This window comes from Littorina saxatilis, linkage group LG8 (genome assembly GCF_037325665.1).
Source record: "Littorina saxatilis isolate snail1 linkage group LG8, US_GU_Lsax_2.0, whole genome shotgun sequence".
NCBI lineage: Eukaryota > Metazoa > Mollusca > Gastropoda > Littorinimorpha > Littorinidae > Littorina > Littorina saxatilis.
This window is the reverse complement of record NC_090252.1, coordinates 43,826,422-43,848,944: the sequence shown is the minus strand read 5'-3', so window position 1 is coordinate 43,848,944 and position 22,523 is coordinate 43,826,422. Positions and strand designations below refer to the sequence as shown.

The 22,523-nt window shown below is 43.5% G+C and overlaps 1 protein-coding gene across 1 annotated transcript in view; it reads right to left on the bottom strand.

Moving 5' to 3' along the window:
* The window catches only part of LOC138973662 (uncharacterized), a gene marked incomplete in the record, with an annotated part of 93,229 nt that extends 71,964 nt beyond the window's left edge, over positions 1 to 21,265 (bottom strand). Inside the window, 1 exon segment of the mRNA XM_070346390.1 lies at positions 21,126 to 21,265.
* Positions 21,266 to 22,523: the final 1,258 nt, after the last annotated feature.

Genomic DNA, 22,523 nt, shown 5'->3' with positions numbered 1-22,523 from the left:
GCCAACTTTTGCCAATTTGCTAGCGAGGACAAATCGAACGCCCACACTCAATCCGATACTAGAGAATACACGCGAACACTGCTAAGTATACATCCGGTCCGAAGCTCGTGGAACAAGACCTTGTATTATTGTTTAAGAGAGAGAGAGAGAGAGAGAGAGAGAGAGAGAGAGAGAGAGAGAGAGAGACTCAGAGAGAGAGAGAGACTCAGAGAGAGAGAGAGAGAGACTCAGAGAGAGAGAGAGAGAGACTCAGAGAGAGAGAGAGAGAGAGACTCAGAGAGAGACAGAGAGAGACTCAAAGAGAGACATGCTGGTATGTACAGCTCTAAGAGTGCAAGTCTATTGTTAGTGTTCGTTTTACTGTAAAGAGAACAGGCTGACACGGTTCAATTTCATCTGCTGTAAAACTGATTTGTTCGATGTGCAACTGACTTTCCTTGAATCTGAAACTGACGAATTGATGGTGAAACTAACATACCCTTTCAAACTTCTTTTTCTGTAACCGTCCTTGCCATTGAAACTGACTGCCATTAGAAAACTGACCCTTTTATTATTTTCAACGTATAACTCATATTTCCTCAACTTGTAAACTTAAAAATTCACTGTTCGTCCATGAGTTTCAAACTCTCGATTTCCTACCTATGACAAATTATCCGTTGTTCGGGGTTGAAACTATCTTCGCAAAATGTAAGCGTGAAAAAATCAGTTCACTTACAGGACACTTAGTTCCCTTCAATTTATTTAGTATACGTGTTGCCGACGCGGTTTGCGAATCGCAACAACACACAAGTGTCAAGGAATATATCACCCTCTACACCACTCCACAACAAAATTAATGTCTCTTCAAATTATACTCCTCTACGCTTACCAATTACACTCTTCACACAGAGTCTAGTGTCGACTGCACGTCCAATCGTAAGTCACACAGGCACACAGAACTAGCGCGAGTGTGACATCCACATGATAACAACTTCATACCACACACTGTTCGTGACTACACCAGGTTTGAGCTCCGTCCAAAGCGTGTATAATTTTCAACCATGCTTTGTCTTGCAGCACAGTTTCAGTTGCACAGGAAATATTTACGCTCCCTTCAAAAAGGTCAGAGACACACACACGCTCCAAGGGGCAAAAACCTTCGTCATTTGTCACTGCAAAAGTTTCTAGGGTCTGCGGAAACTGTACAATGTCGATACATTTCCTGTTCTTCTTTTTCTCCCGCAATCATGTCGGACTTTGTATGCGGTGGGTTTTAATCTCAAATATATATCATACGCAATTGACTGTGACTCGACAATTAGCTTTTGACTGTTAATTTTCACAGTAAGTATGCGTGTTTGTGTTTCGGGCGTCTTTTCCGGTACATTGCGGTCGAAAAACTCGGCACAGCGCACACACGCTCACACACACACACACACACTCACACACTCGGCTCTCCGACCAAACACACACACACACACACACACACACACACACACACACACACACACACACACACACACCTTTTTTTTCCACAAAATGTTGTTATTTCACTTTGCCTGTTCGTAATCTCTGTAAATTTGGCTCCTTTTAAAGACTCCCTGAATTTTAAGACTCTCTTTTAAAGATTTCTTTTCAGATTTGTCTGTTCTCTTCATACCCTGTGCACATTTTACATCCGTTTTAAGACTCCTCCCTCCTTCTTAAGACCTGATTTTTCTCATATTTTTTTTTTTTAGATTTTAACTTTTTATTTTTTAACTGTATGATGTATGTCTATTGTTAGGGAGAACGAATTTCATATGGCATCAGCAGCGGGACAAACGCTGAAACTTCTGTCAAATCGCCCCCAAAAAGAAACCGTTGCTGTCATTTCGGCACATGCGACGAACTTGTTTTTCACGGTCGGTAAAAGGTGACAAGTATTGCCATGACTTTCCAAAAATTGCCAGACATGTATGCCCATTTCGGCAAATTTACCGAAGAAATCAAAAAAATACCAACATCCCCTGGGCCCTGTTATGAAAGTAGGTTGATTTAAAGGCAGAGTAAGCCTCCCGTAAACCATCACAGATACGGTCAGGCTTTTACACACAGTACAAACACCCTTTCATTTAAACACTCACCAATTGAGAACATCCTAGGTGCCCTCCGTAAAGAGCGAACAATTTTCAAAGAATTTATTTTTGCGTGGTTTATCTTACCCCTGAGCCATCGTGAACCCGTGTGATCCAGTTTTCCCTTTTCACAATGCAGTCGTCATAGTTAGTCATTTGAATGCGACTCGACGTGAGCTTATCTACAATAGCACGTTTTTTTTATGCACGAAACAACGGCTGTGGTTCACAAGAACTCTAGCGATGGCTTGTGACTGTTGAGAGGAACGGCGATTTGCACTGATAAACCGGCCGTCGTCTGCTACGACCCTTGCGTGACCCTGCTTCCGGGCTTTTCTTTTTTTAAACTTTCACAACTTCGAATTGTTCTGATCTTGTCTTGATGAAAAACGAATTCTTTTATGATTAAAGAATGTTTGTGTAACAAGCTGTCAATTTATTATTTAGATTTTAAAAGTTAGGTCTAGCCCTCAAACGAGGCGCCGTTGTTGTTAACGGAACAAGTCTACGAAAATAAATTCTTGGAAAATGTCTCACGCTCGACAGAAAGCAGCCAGGATGTTCCCGTTCGGTGAGCGTTCAAATGGAAGTATGCTTGTACTGTATTTAGACGCTCGGGGAGCTCTGTGATGGTTTACGGGAGGCTTACTGTGCCTTTAACTTCGTGTGTTTGTATGTGGGTTTTTACATTTAGTCAAGTTTTGACTAAATGTTTTAACGTAGAGGGGGGAATCGAGACGAGGGTCGTGGTGTGTGTGTGTGTGTGTGTGTGTGTGTGTGTGTGTGTGTGTGTGTGTGTGTCTGTTTGTCTGTGCGTGTAGAGCGATTCAGACTAAACTACTGGACCGATCTTTATGAAATTGGACATGAGAGCTCTTCTTGTCGATTTCACTGCCTTTGCCACGAGCAGTGGACTGACGAAACTACGAGTATGTGGTCTTGGTGAAAAAAGCAGTGCGTTCAGTTTCATTCTGTGAGTTCGACAGCTTGACTAAATGTTGTTATTTCGCCTTACGCGACTTGTTTTAACTGTATGGACAATAAATGATGTCTTGTACGCAGTGACAGAGTGGGTCTGGGATTTCACAGCATTGGTTTTGAGTTACGCTGGTTTCTGTCACTATATAACCGCCGTCCGGTTCCCTGAGATGAAAGAACCCGCAATGCCGAATCGCTTTGACTCGGTCTATTCTCGTCAGATCCGTATCTCCATCCTTCTCGCTTTCACAGAGATCGCTGCTGAGAATAGATGTCGGAGTCACCTAATCTGATTATAAAAAGGGAGAAAAAAAATTCAATGTTTCCGATTCCACCGAACGACCCTAATTTTCCTTCCCGGCCCTAAAACTGGTTTTGACTCTTCAAAAATAAATTTGAATAAAAATGACAAAAATCCATTTTGCTGACTTGACTAGGAAAGTTAGTCTTCTTCGATATCCAGGAGACACCAGTTCGCACGAGTTGCGGCCTTTTTATCGGGACCAAATCTTGTTCTTTCATTTTTTTCTCCTTTTTTTGTCGTAGGTGCAAGTGGGCCGGAGAAAAAGTGTTTCATATATATTTGACTTCATGAAAGATGAGAGAAGCTTTCTCTCGTTCACAGCAGCTGCTCCCAGAGAGAAAAAATATTCAAGTTAATAAAAATAGAGAGAAACAAGAAGAGCAAACGCTCGATCGAGTCACTTTCGCAGTTCTGAATATTATATGAGGCATCAGATGGACAGGAAGAAATTGCTATTCACAACACAATGAGTCACGTTCACATAAAATTTGAGCCCGGTCACTTTTATAGTTTCCGAGAAAAGCCCAACGTTAAGTTGTGTGTTGCCGAACAGAAAAGGCTAGTTATCTCCCTTGTTTTTCTGATAACGTTCGTAAAAGGCTACAGATGTAAATACTTTGATGTAAAGAATAATCCTACAAAGTTTCAATCACATCCGATGAACTTTGTCAAAGATATCAAATGTCTAATTTTTCCTTTGACGCTGACCTGTGACCTTGAAAAAGGTCAAAGGTCAACGAAACCATCGTTAAAGTGTAGAGGTCATTGGAGGTCACGACTAAACAAAATATGAGCCCGATCGCTTTGATAGTTTCCGAGAAAAGTCCAACGTTAAGGTGGTGTCTACGGACGGCCGGCCGGACGGCCGGCCGGACAGACTAACACTGACCGATTACATAGAGTCACTTTTTCTCAAGTGACTCAAAAACAACAAAAACGACGAAGACAAGTCCGGTAAGGCTGACATAAAGTCGGAGCAAACTTTGTTTGTTTGTTTGTTTGCTTAACGCCCAGCCGACCACGAAGGGCCATATCAGGGCGGTGCTGCTTTGACATATATAACGTGCGCCACACACAAGACAGAAGTCGCAGCACAGGCTTCATGTCTCACCCAGTCACATTATTCTGACACCGGACCAACCAGTCCTAGCACTAACCCCATAATGCCAGACGCCAGGCGGAGCAGCCACTAGATTGCCAATTTTAAAGTCTTAGGTATGACCCGGCCGGGGTTCGAACCCACGACCTCCCGATCACGGGGCGGACGCCTTACCATTAGGCCAACCGTGCCGGTCGGAGCAAACTAATTCAAGTCAGCCGGAAATAAAGTATTTAATAATGTAATGACCATATGAAGCTACGTCATCCGTTCACAGCAGCTGCACGCAGAAATGAATGTGGTGGATGATATTGATATAAAAAGGTACCATCCTTCCGGTGTGAACGATTGTGTCAGCAACCACAGATCTCTCAATGCGTTTCTTTGTCTGATTTAAGGGCATGATCATTTGAAAATATTCATCGGTTTGCTTTTTGCCAATTCACATCAACAGCATTATTTATACTTATGAGCTGTGTAATATAAATTATAATGTATTACGTGTGTCTAAGATCTCCAAGGCCAATGATGAACCCAGCTCTCTCTCTCTCTCTCTCTCTCTCTCTCTCTCTCTCTCTCTCTCTCTCTCTCTCTCTCTCTCTCTCTCTCTTTCTCTCTCTCTCTTCTCTCTCTCTCTCTCTCTATATATATGGGTCTGTGGCCTTAGTACAATAAACCGTTCTGAGCTCTCTCTCTCTCTCTCTCTCTCTCTCTCTCTCTCTCTCTCTCTCTCTCTCTCTCTCTCTCTCTCTTTTGTGGTCTTCACATTGCGGACTTTCAATCCACGCTCTGAACTTGAACAAAAACCTAGACTGACGTTACCTGGAATTCCCGTCAAAAGTATGCGTCTGGATACCCAGTAAACCCTTAAAACAGTAAGCACACAATTATGCCTACACGTGACTTCATCTCTCACTGGAGTACAAACTAGTACTATATATATTGCCCTACCACGTACATAAAATGTCAGCTCTCATAGGTTATGCCATACGTCCACGGAGAGATTTGAACTCCCCTAACCTATCAGCCTAAGACACCGTGCAGTACGTATATAATTAAAATCACACTTCTGCATCCACTTGTTATCTCAAGGAAGCGGTACGCCTCGCTAGCGGAAGTAATCGGATACCACGAGGACCACCATTCTTACTGAACACAGTCGCAAACTACACGGTAGAAATAAAGTTACTGACTGAAGTCAGTACTAATGTAACTGATTCCCCGAGTTCCTACTTCAAAAACTACTCATACTTTTGCTGCTAAAGGGTGTCACCGCACATTGTTTGGATGATGAATTATGTCTAATTAGTGGGCTAATTGGTGCCAACAAATCACTGTAGAGTACTAAGATACGTGTCATGACAAAGACTTCTTTAAAAAAAAAGAGTAGAGTAGTTAGTTTGTTTTGCAACCACATTTTCTGTCACTGCCAATAACGCAGAAATACCGAGATTCGTAACTTTAAAAAAAAATCATATCATAATTATACCTTCCCAAAACATGGAATAACATTCTCACTTCAAACACAAAGATTCATATTAATATACACATGTGGGGTGGAGCTAGGAATGGGAAAGCAACTTGAAAGCATTCAGCATCATAATCCACAAAGCGCATCTGTATGATCATGAATGAGACACGTCTGCGTCACAACACCAATAATGGCAATTACAAATGCGACACTACAAATGGGAAGCTGAAGAAAAAAAAGGCGACAACATCGACAACACTGATGACAACGACAATGACGACATATACAAAAAATACAACAGGTGCTGACAGCGACAAGCCTGCATTAGATGCACATAATGAGATCAACGACGACGAAATGATTACATGAACGATGCAAACGATGACATGAAGCAAGGTTTCAAAAGCAGTGCAGATGGCTACAAGACTGATATAAAGATTACCGTATATATATACGCTATTTATAAACGAAACGTAACTATTATTATACATGTGGCTATAGTCCAGTAGTTTGTTCACACTGGATAACATATAACACAGTGATTGTCAATAAATGTAACACCACACACACACACACACACACCCGGCCGGTGTGACGTTTTCATCTTTCGCCGTGGTGATATTTCGATTCTCGGCCTCGTTGATCTAGTATAAACTCTACACTGAACAAAACTACCACCATTCGATAGTACTGATGAGCGACCTTGTGTACCTTACATTCATGGGGCCAAATTTGTCCAACCAATTTTTTTTTATTTAACTTAGAAATTTGATTCATCCTAAAATGTTTCCCTTCTTACTCAAGGGACGTAACCACTCGGTACACGTTTTCGAATAAATCGATTTTGGGGGTGAAATCTATTACATTTCACCACCAATTTTCTTCACATGCAAGAAACTGATATGCTTTTCGTCCATAAATGATTTCACTTCTTAATTTTACCAGGAAACAACATTTCAGTCTTGAGTATATATCGAGGGGGAAATATGTACACAGGCAAAAGATGAAATCGTGACACCGGCCCCCTCTTCATCGGCCTGAGATGGACTGACACAGTGACAGCGACACTGTCAGACAGGTCATTTTCTACTGGTCACTGGTCTCTGAAAGAAGACAATCAAGGCCGCAAGAGGATTACTTCAACTTTGACCATTTCTCTCACCCCACCCCCCCCCCACCCCACCCCACCCCACCGCCACCCCACACACACGCGCGCAGCAAACTCCAATCAACAAGTAGCCGGCCCGCACCATACACAGAGATATCAACTTATCCTTATCCCCGTGTCTCATACTGGAGCTCAACACTAGCAAAATACCACAACCCATTTCCCTACCCCCCCACGAGCACCAAAAAACATATACAGTGGAACCTCTCTTTTGAAGACCAACAAATATCTTAGAAAATCCTGTTTAAAAAAAAAAGAGGAGGGAGTCTTAAAATGGGGGTGGATTTCTTCTTCTTCTGCGTTCGTGGGCTGAAACTCACACGTACACTCGTGTTTTTTGAACGAGTGGAATTTTACGTGTATGACCGTTTTTTACCCCGCCATTTAGGCAGCCATACGCCGTTTTCGGAGGAAGCATGCTGGGTATTTTCGTGTTTCTATAACCCACCGAACTCGGACATGGATTACAGGATCTTTTTCGTGCGCACTTGGTCTTGTGCTTGCGTGTACACACGGGGGTGTTCGGACACCGAGGAGAGTCTGCACACAAAGTTGACTCTGAGAAATAAATCTCTCGCCGAACGTGGGGACGAACTCACGCTGACAGCGGCCAACTGGATACAAATCCAGCGCGCTACCGACTGAGCTACATCCCCGCCCTTAGAGAGTCTGCAATTAAGGAACATTCTTATTCTGGTGAAAAGAGTTCAAATATCATTTCAAATCTTGCTGGACTTTTACATGAACATCCCTCCACTCCATTCGAAAACTTTTTAAAAAAAATCAACAGTCTGCTGTCTATGCACTATGGGATCTTTGGTCTTTAATGAATAAATTCCGTAAAACTAAAAGCCTCGTAACGAATTATGCTGCCCTCTCCATGAAAAATGTACATTTATCTGAACTTACTTATTGCATGTCTCAGCATCGATGTTCTCATCCCACGCACTATATTCCTAGTCTCACCTTCCCCTCCCCCCCCCCCCCCCCCTCTGTAGATCCTTCTGTTTTGATTAAGTTCCCCATATCCTACATTTTGTTCTTCTGGTTAATAATTGTGTTGTCCACCATCATGAAATCTTGTGTAACTTAGTATTGTTATGGTCACATCAAAATAATAAGCATATGCTTGAGTTCGTGTCCTATAGCTGCATTTTTGTCAATTGTGTCATGTTATGTATTTTGAATAAAATTGTGTTTAAACCAAAAGCCTCGAGTGGCTGTTGAACCATTTAATTAATAAATAACCTCGAACTCCTCACAGGAAGCAGTCTGGGTGTTGATTTTGTTGTATATGTCCAGGTGGAGGGTGGTCTTATTCCATGTACAATCCTGGCCCGATCGGACATGGTCAGCCCAACCTTTTTCGTCAAAAGAAGTGTGCCTTTAAAACGGAGGTTGCACTGTACGGTTTTGGGACGAGCATTTGGCTTTGCCTTAGGCGCCAGGGTCGGTGTAACTTACACCTCTGACTTGTAGGTGAGGACAGTTGTCTAGAACAGCGCGGTGCATTTTCCTTGAATGAGGGTGCAGTGTTCGGTATAGAACTGAGGCGCGTCCGCCGCGACGGTGCCTGAGCTAAACATTGGCGGGTACTGCTCACAGCCCGGCACACGGCACTGTAAACATTCCCCCCCCTTCACCTTTCTCGCCACCATTGGTCTCATAACTATGTAGCAACACAGTACTGGCGAGAAGACAGATGAGAAGTCGAGATGTTCTGGACACGCCAGGCCAAGCCAACCGCCCTACTGGTTATCAGAAGATGTCTGCAAACCGTTCTAGGAGTCAGCATGTGAAGGCTTGACCAGTTCTGTGTGCTCAAGTGTTCGTTGCTTACACTCGTGAGTCAAACTTACCTACAATGATTGATGCGATTGTGAATAAAAACGGTTCTTATCCCGCCATCACAGATGCATAGGAAGGCAGGAACTGATGAGTCTCTGTCGCTCTTCTCCCACTCTCACATTACCTACAGCCTCCCTGTCGCTGTCTCCCACTCTCACATTACCTAAAGCCTCCCAGTCACTGTCTCCCACTACCTAAAGCCTCCCAGTCGCTGTCTCCCACTCTCACATTACCTAAAGCCTCCCAGTCGCTGTCTCCCACTCTCACATTACCTAAAGCCTCCCAGTCGCTGTCTCCCACTCTCACATTACCTAAAGCCTCCCAGTCGCTGTCTCCCACTCTCACATTACCTAAAGCCTCCCAGTCGCTGTCTCCCACTCTCACATTACCTAAAGCCTCCCAGTCGCTGTCTCCCACTCTCACATTACCTAAAACCTCCCAGTCGCTGTCTCCCACTCTCACATTATCTACAGCCTCCCAGTCGCTGTCTCCCACTCTCACATTACCTAAAACCTCCCAGTCGCTGTCTCCCACTCTCACATTACCTACAGCCTCCCAGTCGCTGTCTCCCACTCTCATATTACCTACAGCCTCCCAGTCGCTGTCTCCCACTCTCATATTACCTACAGCCTCCCAGTCGCTCTTCTCCCACTCTCACATTACCTAAAGCCTCCCAGTCGCTGTCTCCCACTCTCACATTACCTAAAGCCTCCCAGTCACTGTCTCCCACTACCTAAAGCCTCCCAGTCGCTGTCTCCCACTCTCACATTACCTAAAACCTCCCAGTCGCTGTCTCCCACTCTCACATTACCTACAGCCTCCCAGTCGCTGTCTCCCACTCTCACATTACCTACAGCCTCCCAGTCGCTGTCTCCCACTCTCACATTACCTAAAGCCTCCCAGTCGCTGTCTCCCACTCTCACATTACCTAAAGCCTCCCAGTCGCTGTCTCCCACTCTCACATTACCTACAGCCTCCCAGTGACCACCTAGCTCCTTAAAACGCATCTGACTCAAAGCAAAGAGCTCCGTGTGGGAAAGCTCTTTGCTCAAACCAGCACAGGACTGCCAGACCATCAATACGTCTCTGTGTCTGACTCTCTCTCTGTCTCTCTCTCTCTCTGTCTCTCTCTCTCTCCTCCTTCTCCTCAACCACACACCCAAATCCCTCTTCCACACTCAAATAACTTTACCCCTTCCACATAAATCGTTTCTCCTTTTCTTTCTCTTTAGTGATCAATTCGCTCCCTAAAAGCATCTTCTGCACATCCATACAGGAGAGGCAGACAGACCCCTCCCCGCCCCCCCCAAAAAAAAACCACTCTCTCTTCCCCCCCCCCCCCCCCTCCCCCCTTCAATTCTCCTACACTCATAAAAACCAAAGCCATTTTTGTCTTTTCTCTGTAGAGATCAACCCGGTTCCTGCTCAGCAAAAAGCATCTTCTAGTAGTTCTACACACCGCTACAGTGGCAGACAGACCATAAAACGTTTCTCAGCGAGCTGCACGTACAATCCTAGTTGTCTGGCTTTGTATACCAGATGGCAGAACACAGCGGCTCCAAGACAAATACGCAAACCACAATGCCGTAGCCGTCTGTGGTTTAATGAGTAAAGCTGTGTCCTGGATTAGCACAGGGTAGATGAAAGGAAACAGGGTATAGTGTCAAACCAGTCTTTATTTTTGTTTGAAAACCCCGGAATCGGCCTTCAAATGTCAGGAAAACTTGGCACTTGCAGACTAAAGTAAAACGCAACACATAATGCAGGGGCTCACATCCACGTCGGACATCGGACATACACGGATATTTTTTCCAAATGTCCCATACATTTGTCATGCAAGAGGACATAATTATGTCCTATTGTTGTTGTCACAAAGTGGTCATTGTCCAATAATGCTTGTCAGTACTGTCCAATTTACAGTAGTTTGTTTTGCTATTTTATCGATGTTTTGCGAAGCGATGTGTCTCTCCAAGCAGACGAAACTTGGGGAGACTTTATGTGCTTTTTATAGAGAAGAGCTTCCAAGAGTCTCAACTCTGAATGCTCCAAGCCGGTTGACAGTTTCCTCCCTTCGCGGTGTTTTTTTCTCCGAAAAAGCAACACGAAAATTGGTGCCAGAAAAAAATGACCTATTGATTTATTTTTGTTCAGGACAAATGTTCTATCACTGTTGCATTGTCCAGGACATTTGTCCTATGCCACCTCTCACGGATGTGTCATGTGAGCCCCTGATAATGGCGTAGCCTCCTATCCTGTTTAATGAGTGAAGCAGAGTCTAAATTAAAGCAGAAGGATGTACTAAAAGTTACAGTTACAGTGTTAAACAAGGTTAGAATGTCTTTGAGTTTGTTTCAAAATTCGAGGATTGGCCTTCAGATGTCAGGAAAACTTGAACTTGCAGATAATTAGGCAAACCACAATAGTGTAACCTTCGCTTCTGGTAAAGGGGTGAAGCCTGAGTCAAAAATAGGCGCGGATGGAATTAAACCTTGCAGATCTATCCAATAGTGTTAGAATTGTCCCCCCATCCATTTAATCTCTCTCCTACGCCCCCTTCTCCCCCCCCCCCTCCTCTCTCTCTCTGTCTCTCTCTTACAACATACATTGACACACAACATGAATCAAAGTGAACAGATCAGAAAGATCTGCAAAAGCAGAAGAAGGTGTCAAACTCACGGGCCAGACCCCCAGAGCTCCGACACAACCAACCATTGTGTTTCCAGGCAATAAACAAACCACTGCTAACGCTGCCAAAACCTTATCACGGCACCAGCAAAGAGGACTAACGCCTGCCCTATACCTTCAGACTCCCACGAACGAAGGCTAAAGTTTCAAATTAATACGACGTGGCTGCACTAAGCTTTGGCGCTGAATTTACGATAAAAAGACTTCGCGAAGTCCGATTCGTGGTTAAAAAAAAAAGGACCGACTAAATGCTGACAGATAGAGATAGAATACATACATGACAGATACCTGATGTTCCGGGTTCCGTTGCTGGTGTGGAAGCTTTGAGGTTGAACAGCAAGACGACTTATCGTTGACAACCATAAAGACCCCATCATTGTTTCCTCTGGTCCTAACACTAACCTCTATCTCTTTTTGCAATGCTCTTCACTCTCTCTAAACCCAGGGCTATCCAATAACGATTTTCCTCCTCTGGAAATCAAACATACAGGATCCAAAGCCTAAGCAACAGAGCCCATACTTGCATACATATATCTGGGAGTACCTGATAATGTCTGCTGCCCAGTGCCGTACACCCCCCCCCCCCTCCCCGGTAAATGCCACCACATACAGGCACACATGGAATTACTTACTGTTCATAGCCAACTAACCGTGTCCCAAAATAAAAACAAGAAACAGGTTGCGGCATTGTGCCGGAAAATAAAAAGCAAACACTTAACGGTAATCAGCAGAACTGATCGCACATGAAAAAGGATTTGCAATCGAACACTCGACCTGTGTATAACCGTGGCCTCCCGCATTCGGACCCCCCCCCCCCCCCCCCCCCCCCCCATACTGCACAGACACTAATCTGCAATGGATCGACTCCGTGGATGCTTCAACGGTCGTTCAGAGGTCTAGGAGTCGTTATGTCGATAAATAAGTGCCTAAACCCCGCGTTCTTTATACCCCCCTCCCACTCCCCACCCTGCCGGCATTCACCCCTTCTCCGAACGATACTCGGTCGTTCGCTGGATACTCCAAACAGTCCACAGCTAATCTGCAATAGATCCAGCCATAGAAATTCCAGAAGTCGCTTAGTCGGTCATAAATCCACTGAAACCCCTCCTAGGAAGCTTCCCCCCCCCCCCCCCCCCTCGACTCTGGATACCCCAGAAACAATCCACAGGTAGTCTGAAACAGATCCACCTGTAGACGATCACGAAGCCGTTGTGGCGATACCTCACATTTTACTCAGCCAACCACCCACCCCTGGTGCAGTAGTCACGCTGCCGCTATAAATATGATAACCTATCCACTGAAATTCCACCAAACGTGGATAACCCGATACTGCAGGGAAAAAACACATTTCCAAAATATTTATAATTATAATGAACACTCCAATTAATACTGTGAAATAAACCAACAAACAATCCCAGAGCCCAACAACCATCCAAAATTATAAGGGTTAATCTGAAATATTTATTCATAGAAATATCCACCCAGAGAGGTTGCAGGGCTCATGACGATAGTAACCCCTCCCCCCCTCCACACCACCCTCTCCCCCCCCTTCCACAATGCCCATACGACCTGGTGAGGTGTGTGCAGCGGTGCAGAAACAAGTGTACCCTCCACAAGACTTGCAGGCGGTAGTGGCATAGCGTCCAACAAATCAAGCGTGACGGCCTGGCTATTGTGATAATTAACACACGGTGGAGACCCTCTTGCAGTACGAGGAACAACACTAGGAGCGAGAGAGAGAGAGAGAGAGAGAGAGAGAGAGATTGATTGATTGATTGATTGATTAAACTTTATTACAGAAGGATGGAGATTTTAGGCGTTGCCTAGTCTTACAATCTGTCCTTGCTAACTAACATGAATACAAAACAGACATGAAAACATTATAATAGCAAAATAGGTTGACGGCAAAAAACAAAAATCGTACATATGATAATAAAGAGAGAGAGAGAGAGAGAGAGAGAGAGAGAGAGAGAGAGAGAGAGAGAGAGAGAGAGAGAGAGAGAGAGAGAGAGAGAGAAGCGTGTGTTTGTGCGCGTGTGTGTGTGTTAGAGTTGTGTGTGTGTGTGTGCTTGCGTGTGCTACTGTTAGTGAGGGAGAGACTGATAGATTCTCAGAGGCACAGACTTAAACAAAGACTGTACATGAGTAAATAGAGAGAGAGATAGGGTGGAGACACGCACGCAGGCAGACTGAGACAGACATACACTTAGAGAGAGAACAGGGACATACAAAGGCGCGACTGTTCTCACATATCCACATGCTATCGCTTAAACGAGCAGTGACAATCAAACCAGATAACACGATCAAGATGTAGGTCAAGCAAATAAAATAAATATTGCCTCGAAAACTACACCAACAGATCTCGACAGCTGCCTTGAGCATTCGGTGATCAGACTGAACTTGAAAAATACGAGGACAGAGAAGAGGAGCAAGAAAAAGAACTACACACCCTACGTACGATGTGTCTGGAAACACCTCTGCGCGGAGGGGTTTTGCGGCCAGCGCAGCAAAGATAAAGAGGGAAAATTTGCTCGGCTCGCGCGGCAGCAAGCACTATGTCTCCAGACTGTACACGGTATCCTGCAAAGAAGCTTTTGCTTACGCACCAAAAGTTGAGAAAGTATTTATGAAACGGCACTCACAGTGAGCGGGTTTGATTCCTCGAAACAGAGGGAGCTTAGAAGCTAATAAAGAGTCATCTATGCAAAAAGCAGCACATAAACATGTCCACATGAGCAAAACCACGAAGAAGATGGTCGTTCGAACTGTGTGGGTTTTCTTTCTTTCCTTTTTCGGAGAATAAAAACAAAACCTCAAGGTTTTCAAATGAGGGAAACAACTCAACAGCATAAAACCAGATTAAATATGTATTAAAACCGTCAGTCAAACATGCGACCCAAATCGGCATTCAGGATGTTTATTTCTTCATGTCTTCAAAGTGCTCGTTGAGCAAACCCACCCTCATTTCTAATTCCGAAGACGTGCGTCAACTTCTTCTCTAAAATCTCAACCAAGGCAGCACCTTTTTTTTCACAAAACGGGCAAACATTCAACACTTTCAAAAGAGAAAAAGAAATACCACGCCAACAAAAAGGTGAACGGAAGGGTGGACCAGATTTCTCCAGTGATTCACCCCGTGCAGTGGCAGCAACCTATACTTGCCCTTGAAAGCCAATCAATACAGGAAACCCCGACTCTTCTCTTTCCATTAAAGATACTGTTCTTTCTGTGTGCAAAATAATACAGTGGAACTCCCTTTTAAGACCTCAAAAAATCGGGTCTTAAAAAGGACGGAGTTTGAAAATGGGTGTAATTTTATCGAGGTTCTGAACAGAAAGTCTCAGAAAACAAGGTTTTAAAAAGGAGGGAGTCTTAAATTGGGGGGGGGGGGGGGGGGGGGGTCTTACAAGGGCGGTTACTCTGCAAGAAAAGAGCATCCTGTCACGAGACTGATCCTGTCACTTGCACGCACACCAAAAATCAATAGCGTGACCCTGACAGAGTGTTCTCTGTACAGATTGGACATTCTTTTGCTAACCAATGTCGTAGGTGTCACGTAAAGCTGCTGAATTAATTCTGCAAAAGAAATCTTTCTTTGCAAAGAAAACATCAAGGCTCTTGATTTTTGATTTCGTGTATGCATTGCTCTTGTCCCGTGTAAAAAGCCTGAACATATATATGGTTAAAAACCCAACAGATTGCTTGATCGAGAAGGGGTGTATGTACCTTTACCGTGGCTGTAAGTCATTTAAACACAAAAAGACGAGAGTCGGGGGATAGAGTGGGAGGATGTGTGTATGTGGTGGGGGGCGAGGGGGCATATCAAACTGAGAGCTAAATAGTTCCTTTAACGATGACTAAACCAACCTTAGGCCTTGCATAACAGACAATTTCCAGGCAGTTTTAACTAATTTGGAAATATAAATCTTGGCTGCAAAACTCATCACCGTCGGCCTTCTATTTTCCTAGGAAAACTCCTGCAATTTCTCATTTTGACAGTCAAAACAAAAACTAAGAATCATCGGATGAATTCGAGTGATTTTACTTAAACTTGAAGAGCTCCATTGACCAACACAAATTACATCAAATGTATTCGAATGAAAATCAAAACAGCATAGTTTGAAATAGTCTGGGGAATTTTCCCGAGAAAGAGTTACAACTGTGAGTTATGTTATTTGAGCATCTTCGCCCTGTCTGAAAGACCGCAACTTACTTCTGTGCTTACAACTTCCAGTAAATCCATTTCCACTTGTCCAGAAGTACAACAGAGGCCATCGCTCTCTCACTCACACAATCACATCAAACAACAATACGGCGGCACAAAAACACATCCAGCTGGCTGCCTCGGCCAGACTCAACTGCCTCTTTTCGCCCTCATCCAAATTACATACCCCCTCATCCGCCCCTCCCCCCCATCCGCTCACACTCTCTCTGCGTCTGGTGCCTGACTGGAGATGGCAAATACACTGTGGAGACCAACGCGATTGTCGGCAAACTCTCTCTTCCTCCCTGTGTGTTTCCAGTGCCGCCAGCTTCTTGTATGCTTGTGTGCTGTGCACACGGGTCAAGGGGGGGAAACAGGAAAAGCGCTTGTGTGCGATCCAGTGGCCTCAAATCGGAGTACGATTTTGACCTCTCTCTCTCACACACAATCATTCTCTCTCTGCCCCCCCCCCCCCTCCCTACACACACACTTTCTCCTTCTCTCTCTGTCTTTATCCTTCTCTCTCTCCCCCCCCCCCCCCTCTCTCCGTGTCTTCCTCTCTCTCTTTATCATTCATCCTCTCTGTCTCCTCCTCTCTCACCGCCTCTCTCTTTTTCTCTTCGTGTACACTCTCTTTGGTTTAAACAAGATTTTATTTCGAAAATACAGGGTGGCCTGTTAAATGCGATATATAACACTCTCTGAACACATACACTCACTTTAATACTGTCTCAGTCTGTATCTCCCTCTCTTCCTCGCTGTCTCTTCTTGTACTATCTCTTTATCCTACTCCCTGTCTTTCCCCCCTCTCTACGTGCATTTCCCTCTAACCCTCTCTCTGTCCTCCTTTCTGTCTCTCCCTCTCCAGAGATATCTCTATTCGTCTTTCTCTCTCTCTTCGTGAACGCTCTCCTTGTCCTTCTCTCTGTCATTCCCTCTCTTCGTGTCTCCCCCCCCCCCCTCCTTCTCCCCCTCTCTCTGCTACCCCCCCCCCCCCCTCTCCCCACTTCCAAGCTAACCGCGCTTCCTGATTTCCCAGGTAAAACCATTGACACCATGCAGCCTGGTCTTACTGGGAGACAAGAGCGCCTTTGTCCCAGGTGCATATTTGTGAAGTGGAGTCAACAACTCCAACGTGAGAAAAGACCTGTCCGAAGCTCGTTTAGAGAGTACGTGTGAAATTTCTTTTTGACATTCAGACTGTGTGTGGTGTACTGTTAATAGACGACTTCCGGAAATAACTCTGTCGGGTTTGTATGGAGTGTGAAAGAGTGAAGGCCCTTGCTTTTAGTGAGACAAACAATCCACAGGCCAGTCACTAGCGAAAGGTGTGTTCAAAACACGTGGACAAGGAGCACGTGTGGATGGCTTACAGTCGTTTTAGACAGGTTTCACAGTGTCATAATTAACTCGTAATATCACCCACCCGTCCGTATACCCTCCCTCTCCCTCTCTCTATTGCGTGCTCGTTATTGCGATCAGGATACTTGATTCGTTGAATGAAAGACACTTTGAAAATAAAGTCTGATGAGAAAGACAGTTCTTATCCCTCCATCCGCTGAAATGCCAAATGGATGCGCTGATACTGACTAAGCGATAGCTAAGACAGCATGAAAAAATAGATCATGCTCGTAAACTGAAATGACGGAGAAAGTGGTGACGTAATTGGAAGAGGAAAACGAAAGGGATGAGGGAGGAGGAGTAGGAGTTAGTGAGCGAGTTAATAGAGAGAGAGTGGTATGTGACTTGAGACAGAGATTGTTGGTCGGTGTGAGTCACTGAGTGTGTGTGTGTGTGTATGTGTGTGTGGGAGAGAGAGATATATATAATTATAGTCTCTGAGGCAGTTTTTCTTTATCTCAGTATCTGTCTGTATCGGTGTATGTCCACAGAAGTGAGAGAATCCTTGACACGCACGCACACACACAAACACACGTGCACACAAACTGAACACAGGCATGAAAGTGACACAGTTCCACATCGATTGACAGAAGACCATCAGCTCGGGCACAATCCGGAATTCTCTCACAGCATCAAGAATCAGACTCCTCCGATAATAAATCCACGCTGGCACGTGCAGCAACCCTAGGAAACCAGTGAGTGACACAGGATTGACCGACATGTAACCCCCCCCCCCCCCTCTCACCCGACCCCCAAATCCAAACCACAGCGCACACCTATCCTTGGCACAAAGGGTCAAAAATCCAAAAAATAAGCCCTTAAAAAAATATGCCCATATTTTTGAAAATATGCCCATATTTTTCAAAATAAGCCCTTATTTCTATAAATAAGGCCTTATTTTAGAAATAAGGCCTTAAATATTTACAGCCATAAGGAAATAAGGGTATAATGAAATAAGGCCTTATTTCTGTTAAGGCCTTACCGAAATAAGGCCTTATTTCTGTTATGACCATAAAAAAATAAGCCCTTAAAAAAATATGCCCATAAAAAAATAAGCCCTTAAAAAAATATGCCCATATTTTTCTGCGCATCGCTACTGCGCATCCTTAGCTAGAGTAAGATCAAGATGTTACACTGATATAAATCAAACAGTCATTTCATGTAAACAATGCTTATCTTGAGCGAACACCTCATCGAAAACCCCAATTCTCTCGCAATTTGCAATTTCAGCACAAATTCTTCTCAAAAATTCATCACGATCTCCCCATTCGCCATGTTTGTTATGAGATCTCTGCGCATGAGCGGCGAAGCCAAATTCTATTCAGCTTCATGATTGGTAAAAAAATAAGGCCTTATTTTTTTATGCCCTTATTTTTTTATGCCCATATTTTTTTATGCCCTTATTTTTTTATGCCCTTATTTTTATTAAGGTCTTACAGAAATAAGGCCTTATTTCTCGTAAGGCCTTATTTTCAAATAAGGGCTTATTTTTTTATGCCCATATTTTTTTAAGGGCTTAAAGATTTAAGGCCTTAATAATGGAAAATAAGGCCTTATTTTAGAAATAAGGGCTTATTTTCAAAAATATGGGCATATTTTCAAAAATAAGGCCTTATTTTTTTAAGGGCTTATTTTTTGGATTTTTGACCCTTTGTGCCAAGGATACACACCGGCACAACCCCAATAGCAGCGCACCTGACTCTAGTCTAGCGGTAATACATAAGCGGCAGAGATCTGGGGGAAGAAACATAGGTAAGAAACAAACAGGTAAAAACCTGCCTTTCTGCCAGGCCCCGTGGCTTTTCCATACCCGGCTGACACTGGTCGACGCAGAGCTGGCGCTGATGCTTTTCGATTCAAGCCAGGCAGAGTGGAGGGGAGGGGTATAGAAGGGGGGGGGGGGGGGGGGTTCCAGTTCCACAGACTACATAAGAAGTCTGTAGTGTAATGCCTTCTTTGCCTCAAGGCTGACACGGAAAGGCGATGAGGAAAGAGGGAGAAAATATTGTTTAGAGATAGGGCAAAGGAGGGAGACATAAGGAGATCTAGGTAAATGGGAAATGAGGGGGGGGGGGGGGTTTGATCAAAAGAACAGCAAAGAAGGAGAGAAAAGGGAGTGAGTGAGAGAATTATTTACAGAGAGAGAGAGAGAGATGATTGTGTTTGTGTGTGTTGGTGGGAATCCGGGGGGGGGGGGGGGGAGGGGGTGGGGGGGAGAGAAAGTATTATCCAGAGGTAGGGTAAATGAGGAAAGGGGGGTGTGGATGAGGAGAGTGAAAACGGATGAGGAGAGTGAAAACGGATGTGCACAGCACCCGCAGAGTAAACCATTTCCTGCACAACTCTGTAGGCTAGTCACTAACTCTCGTCTGTGGCAATCTGAATTCTTGCTGACATTTTTGGTAATGCCCGTTTTGACTGTTCTCTCCCTCTCAGCACCCCCCTCCCCACTCCGACCCTGCTATCAATCTTCAGACCCCACCCCCTCCATCACTGATACTTGATTGTGAGTGCCTGTATAAGTTATTATTCTGAAACTGTTCAAGCCTCTCAAGTTCACACGGCCACCAAAGTAACACAGACAAAATTCCAGACTCCAGTTTCAGATCATAAAATATTAAAAATTGAAAATACAGCTCACACAAAAACCCTCAAACAGCTATTCAAACTAACTTAAATCCAAAAGTATATATATATATATATTATCAATCGAAGCAAAAATGCACAGTACTGTAAATTCTGGCCAAGGGACCAGTGGTGGATTTTGTTGTTTATTATAACCAAAAAAATCAAAGAAACTGTTATAGTGCTTAAGAGAAGTTGAGTTTTAATGTGTTATACACAAACCAAAGTCTCCACACTGTTATTCTATCACTTTGAACAGATTAAACCAAAGACTTTTAGAGAGCACTCCAACTCCAAAAATAAAACTGACGGAAGCAAAAAGTGCTCAATAAATAACTGTGCACGCACACACACACAGTCAATCACAGATCTATACAGACATAGTTATACACTGATACAGACATACAGATACACACACCAGAGAGGTCATTTGTGTCCATACCACCACCTACAAACAAGACTGTGATTTTACCTCTCAGTCAGATCAAACCAAAGTTTACTGTACTTCTGTAGAGACTTAGTCTTTGAGCCATTCACTTCAGTCGAAAGTGACAGTAGAAAGTAGCAAACATATGCACAATAACTGTATACACACACACACAGACACACAAAACAGAGTTTTCAGTTGTTCATACACATCAAGACCTCTGCCTACCGAACTGCAATTTCCCAGACTCTGACTAATTTCATCTCTCAGATCAAACCAAAGTTTTAATAAAGTGCTTAAAGTACTTTCATTTCTGAACTTCAGAGAGCCCTGTAAAGCTACAGCAGAGACTATGAGAGAAGCAAAAATACACAATAGCGCAGACACGCAAGAGTTTGCAATGTTGATATTATACCCACACTCTAATTTCATCTCTCAGTCAGATTAACCAAAGTATTACTTTAGATTCATGGTTTTAGAAAGCCCTCTAGCCCAAAGCCAGAGTAGAGAGAAGCAAACATTCACAATAACGCACACACACAAATAGAGTTTTCAAGATTGTATAATCCATACGTCCTCGGCTTCCTATATTTTACCCAGACTGAGATTCCATCTATCAGATCAACCAAAGTCTTACTTAAGCCCTCTAACCCAAAGCTAGAGTAGAGAGAAGCAAAAATACACAATAGCGCACACACACAACTTGAGTTTTCAAGACGGAACACATCCATACCTGATTACCTCTGCTTTCTGGAAAAGCAAAAACGCACAACAACGCACACACACAACTAGAGCTGTCAAGATGGTACACGTTCATACCTCGGCCTTCTTGGCATCTCAGTCGGGGCGGTGGAAAGACGACCAAGTCCTGTTCACTCGCATACCTTGCCTACCACCACCATCACAACCTCATCTGTGCAGCTAGTATTACCAATCCAACACAATCGTGAAAACGCTTTGACCTGAAAGAGAAATAAAAGCAAGGTTAATATTAAAACAGAAAACTAAAAGTAACATGGAGTTGTACTGGAATAGTGATAGCACAACAATTATTTAGAGCCATTTGATTTACACTAGAGCTGCAATTCCACTACAACTTCAATTACTGAATTAAGAGAAGGGCACCTAAAAATGGTGTCACTGGCTTGCAGAAACAGTGTATTGACATCTTTCTGTATTCACAAATGGTGTCAACTGTAAAAATAATAAATAATTTCAAAGTCATGGGGTGAGATCTTGTTCTCTCAACAGAAGACAAAAGTTTCTCAAAGATGTGACCCAAATTATTGATATCATGATCAACTTCACCAAACTAGAAGTACAACACAAAACGTTCTCTGTCAGCGTCACTTAATTGATCCAAATGGTGTATTCTAATCTAGATCTCTTATACATGTAGACTCATGTACTCAAGTCAATTTTCCAAGTAAAGCTTAAAAAAGTTCCAAGAAGACACTGGTATTGGTAATAATTGTTCATTAGTGCTGGCTTTAAAATATTAGTATAGTAGTTAGTACAACAGCATGTACATCAATGTACTGAAGCAGGATTTGTCAGTTCATGCTAATTGATATCACTATCAGGGCAAAATTTGTGAAGACCTATAAAAAAAAATTATTAGTTGAATTTGAAACCTGGCAATGTGGCATGCAATATGAATAACAAACAGCAAAACTGTTTCACTTTTTCACAGCAAATATCAAATGTGAGACAGTAACAGTTCCCGCTGAAGGTTTGGATTTACTCTACCAAAGCCATACAAAAAAGACCTCAACAAAAGAACTGCTTGTCACTTTCACTCCTAAAAGTAACTATAAAAGTGAAATTATGCTAGTAATTCGAATCTTAATAGCTGAAACAAGTTTCAAATCTGCCTTTCTAACACAAGCACCCAACAGTTGTCTTCGATTTAAATGATTCATTAATTGGTGAGTAACACCATGCTGCTGTTCATGCGGGAATGGCTCTTTGCTTGTGAAGTACCATTGCTACCAAGCCTACGTGATTCGGAAGCTGGTTATTTTGCTTCCGTGCTTGCAATCTTTTTGCAATGTCTGCTCTAAACGAAAAGAAGTCGATCTGTTGAACTGTTTGCAGTGGTTACAAAGAAAGTTTGCACCGATGGGGTAGATATATATCCTTCAATGCCAAGAGTAGAAATAAGCGGTATTATTGTCGATCCATCATCAACAAGCATCATTGTTTCCTCTCTGCAAG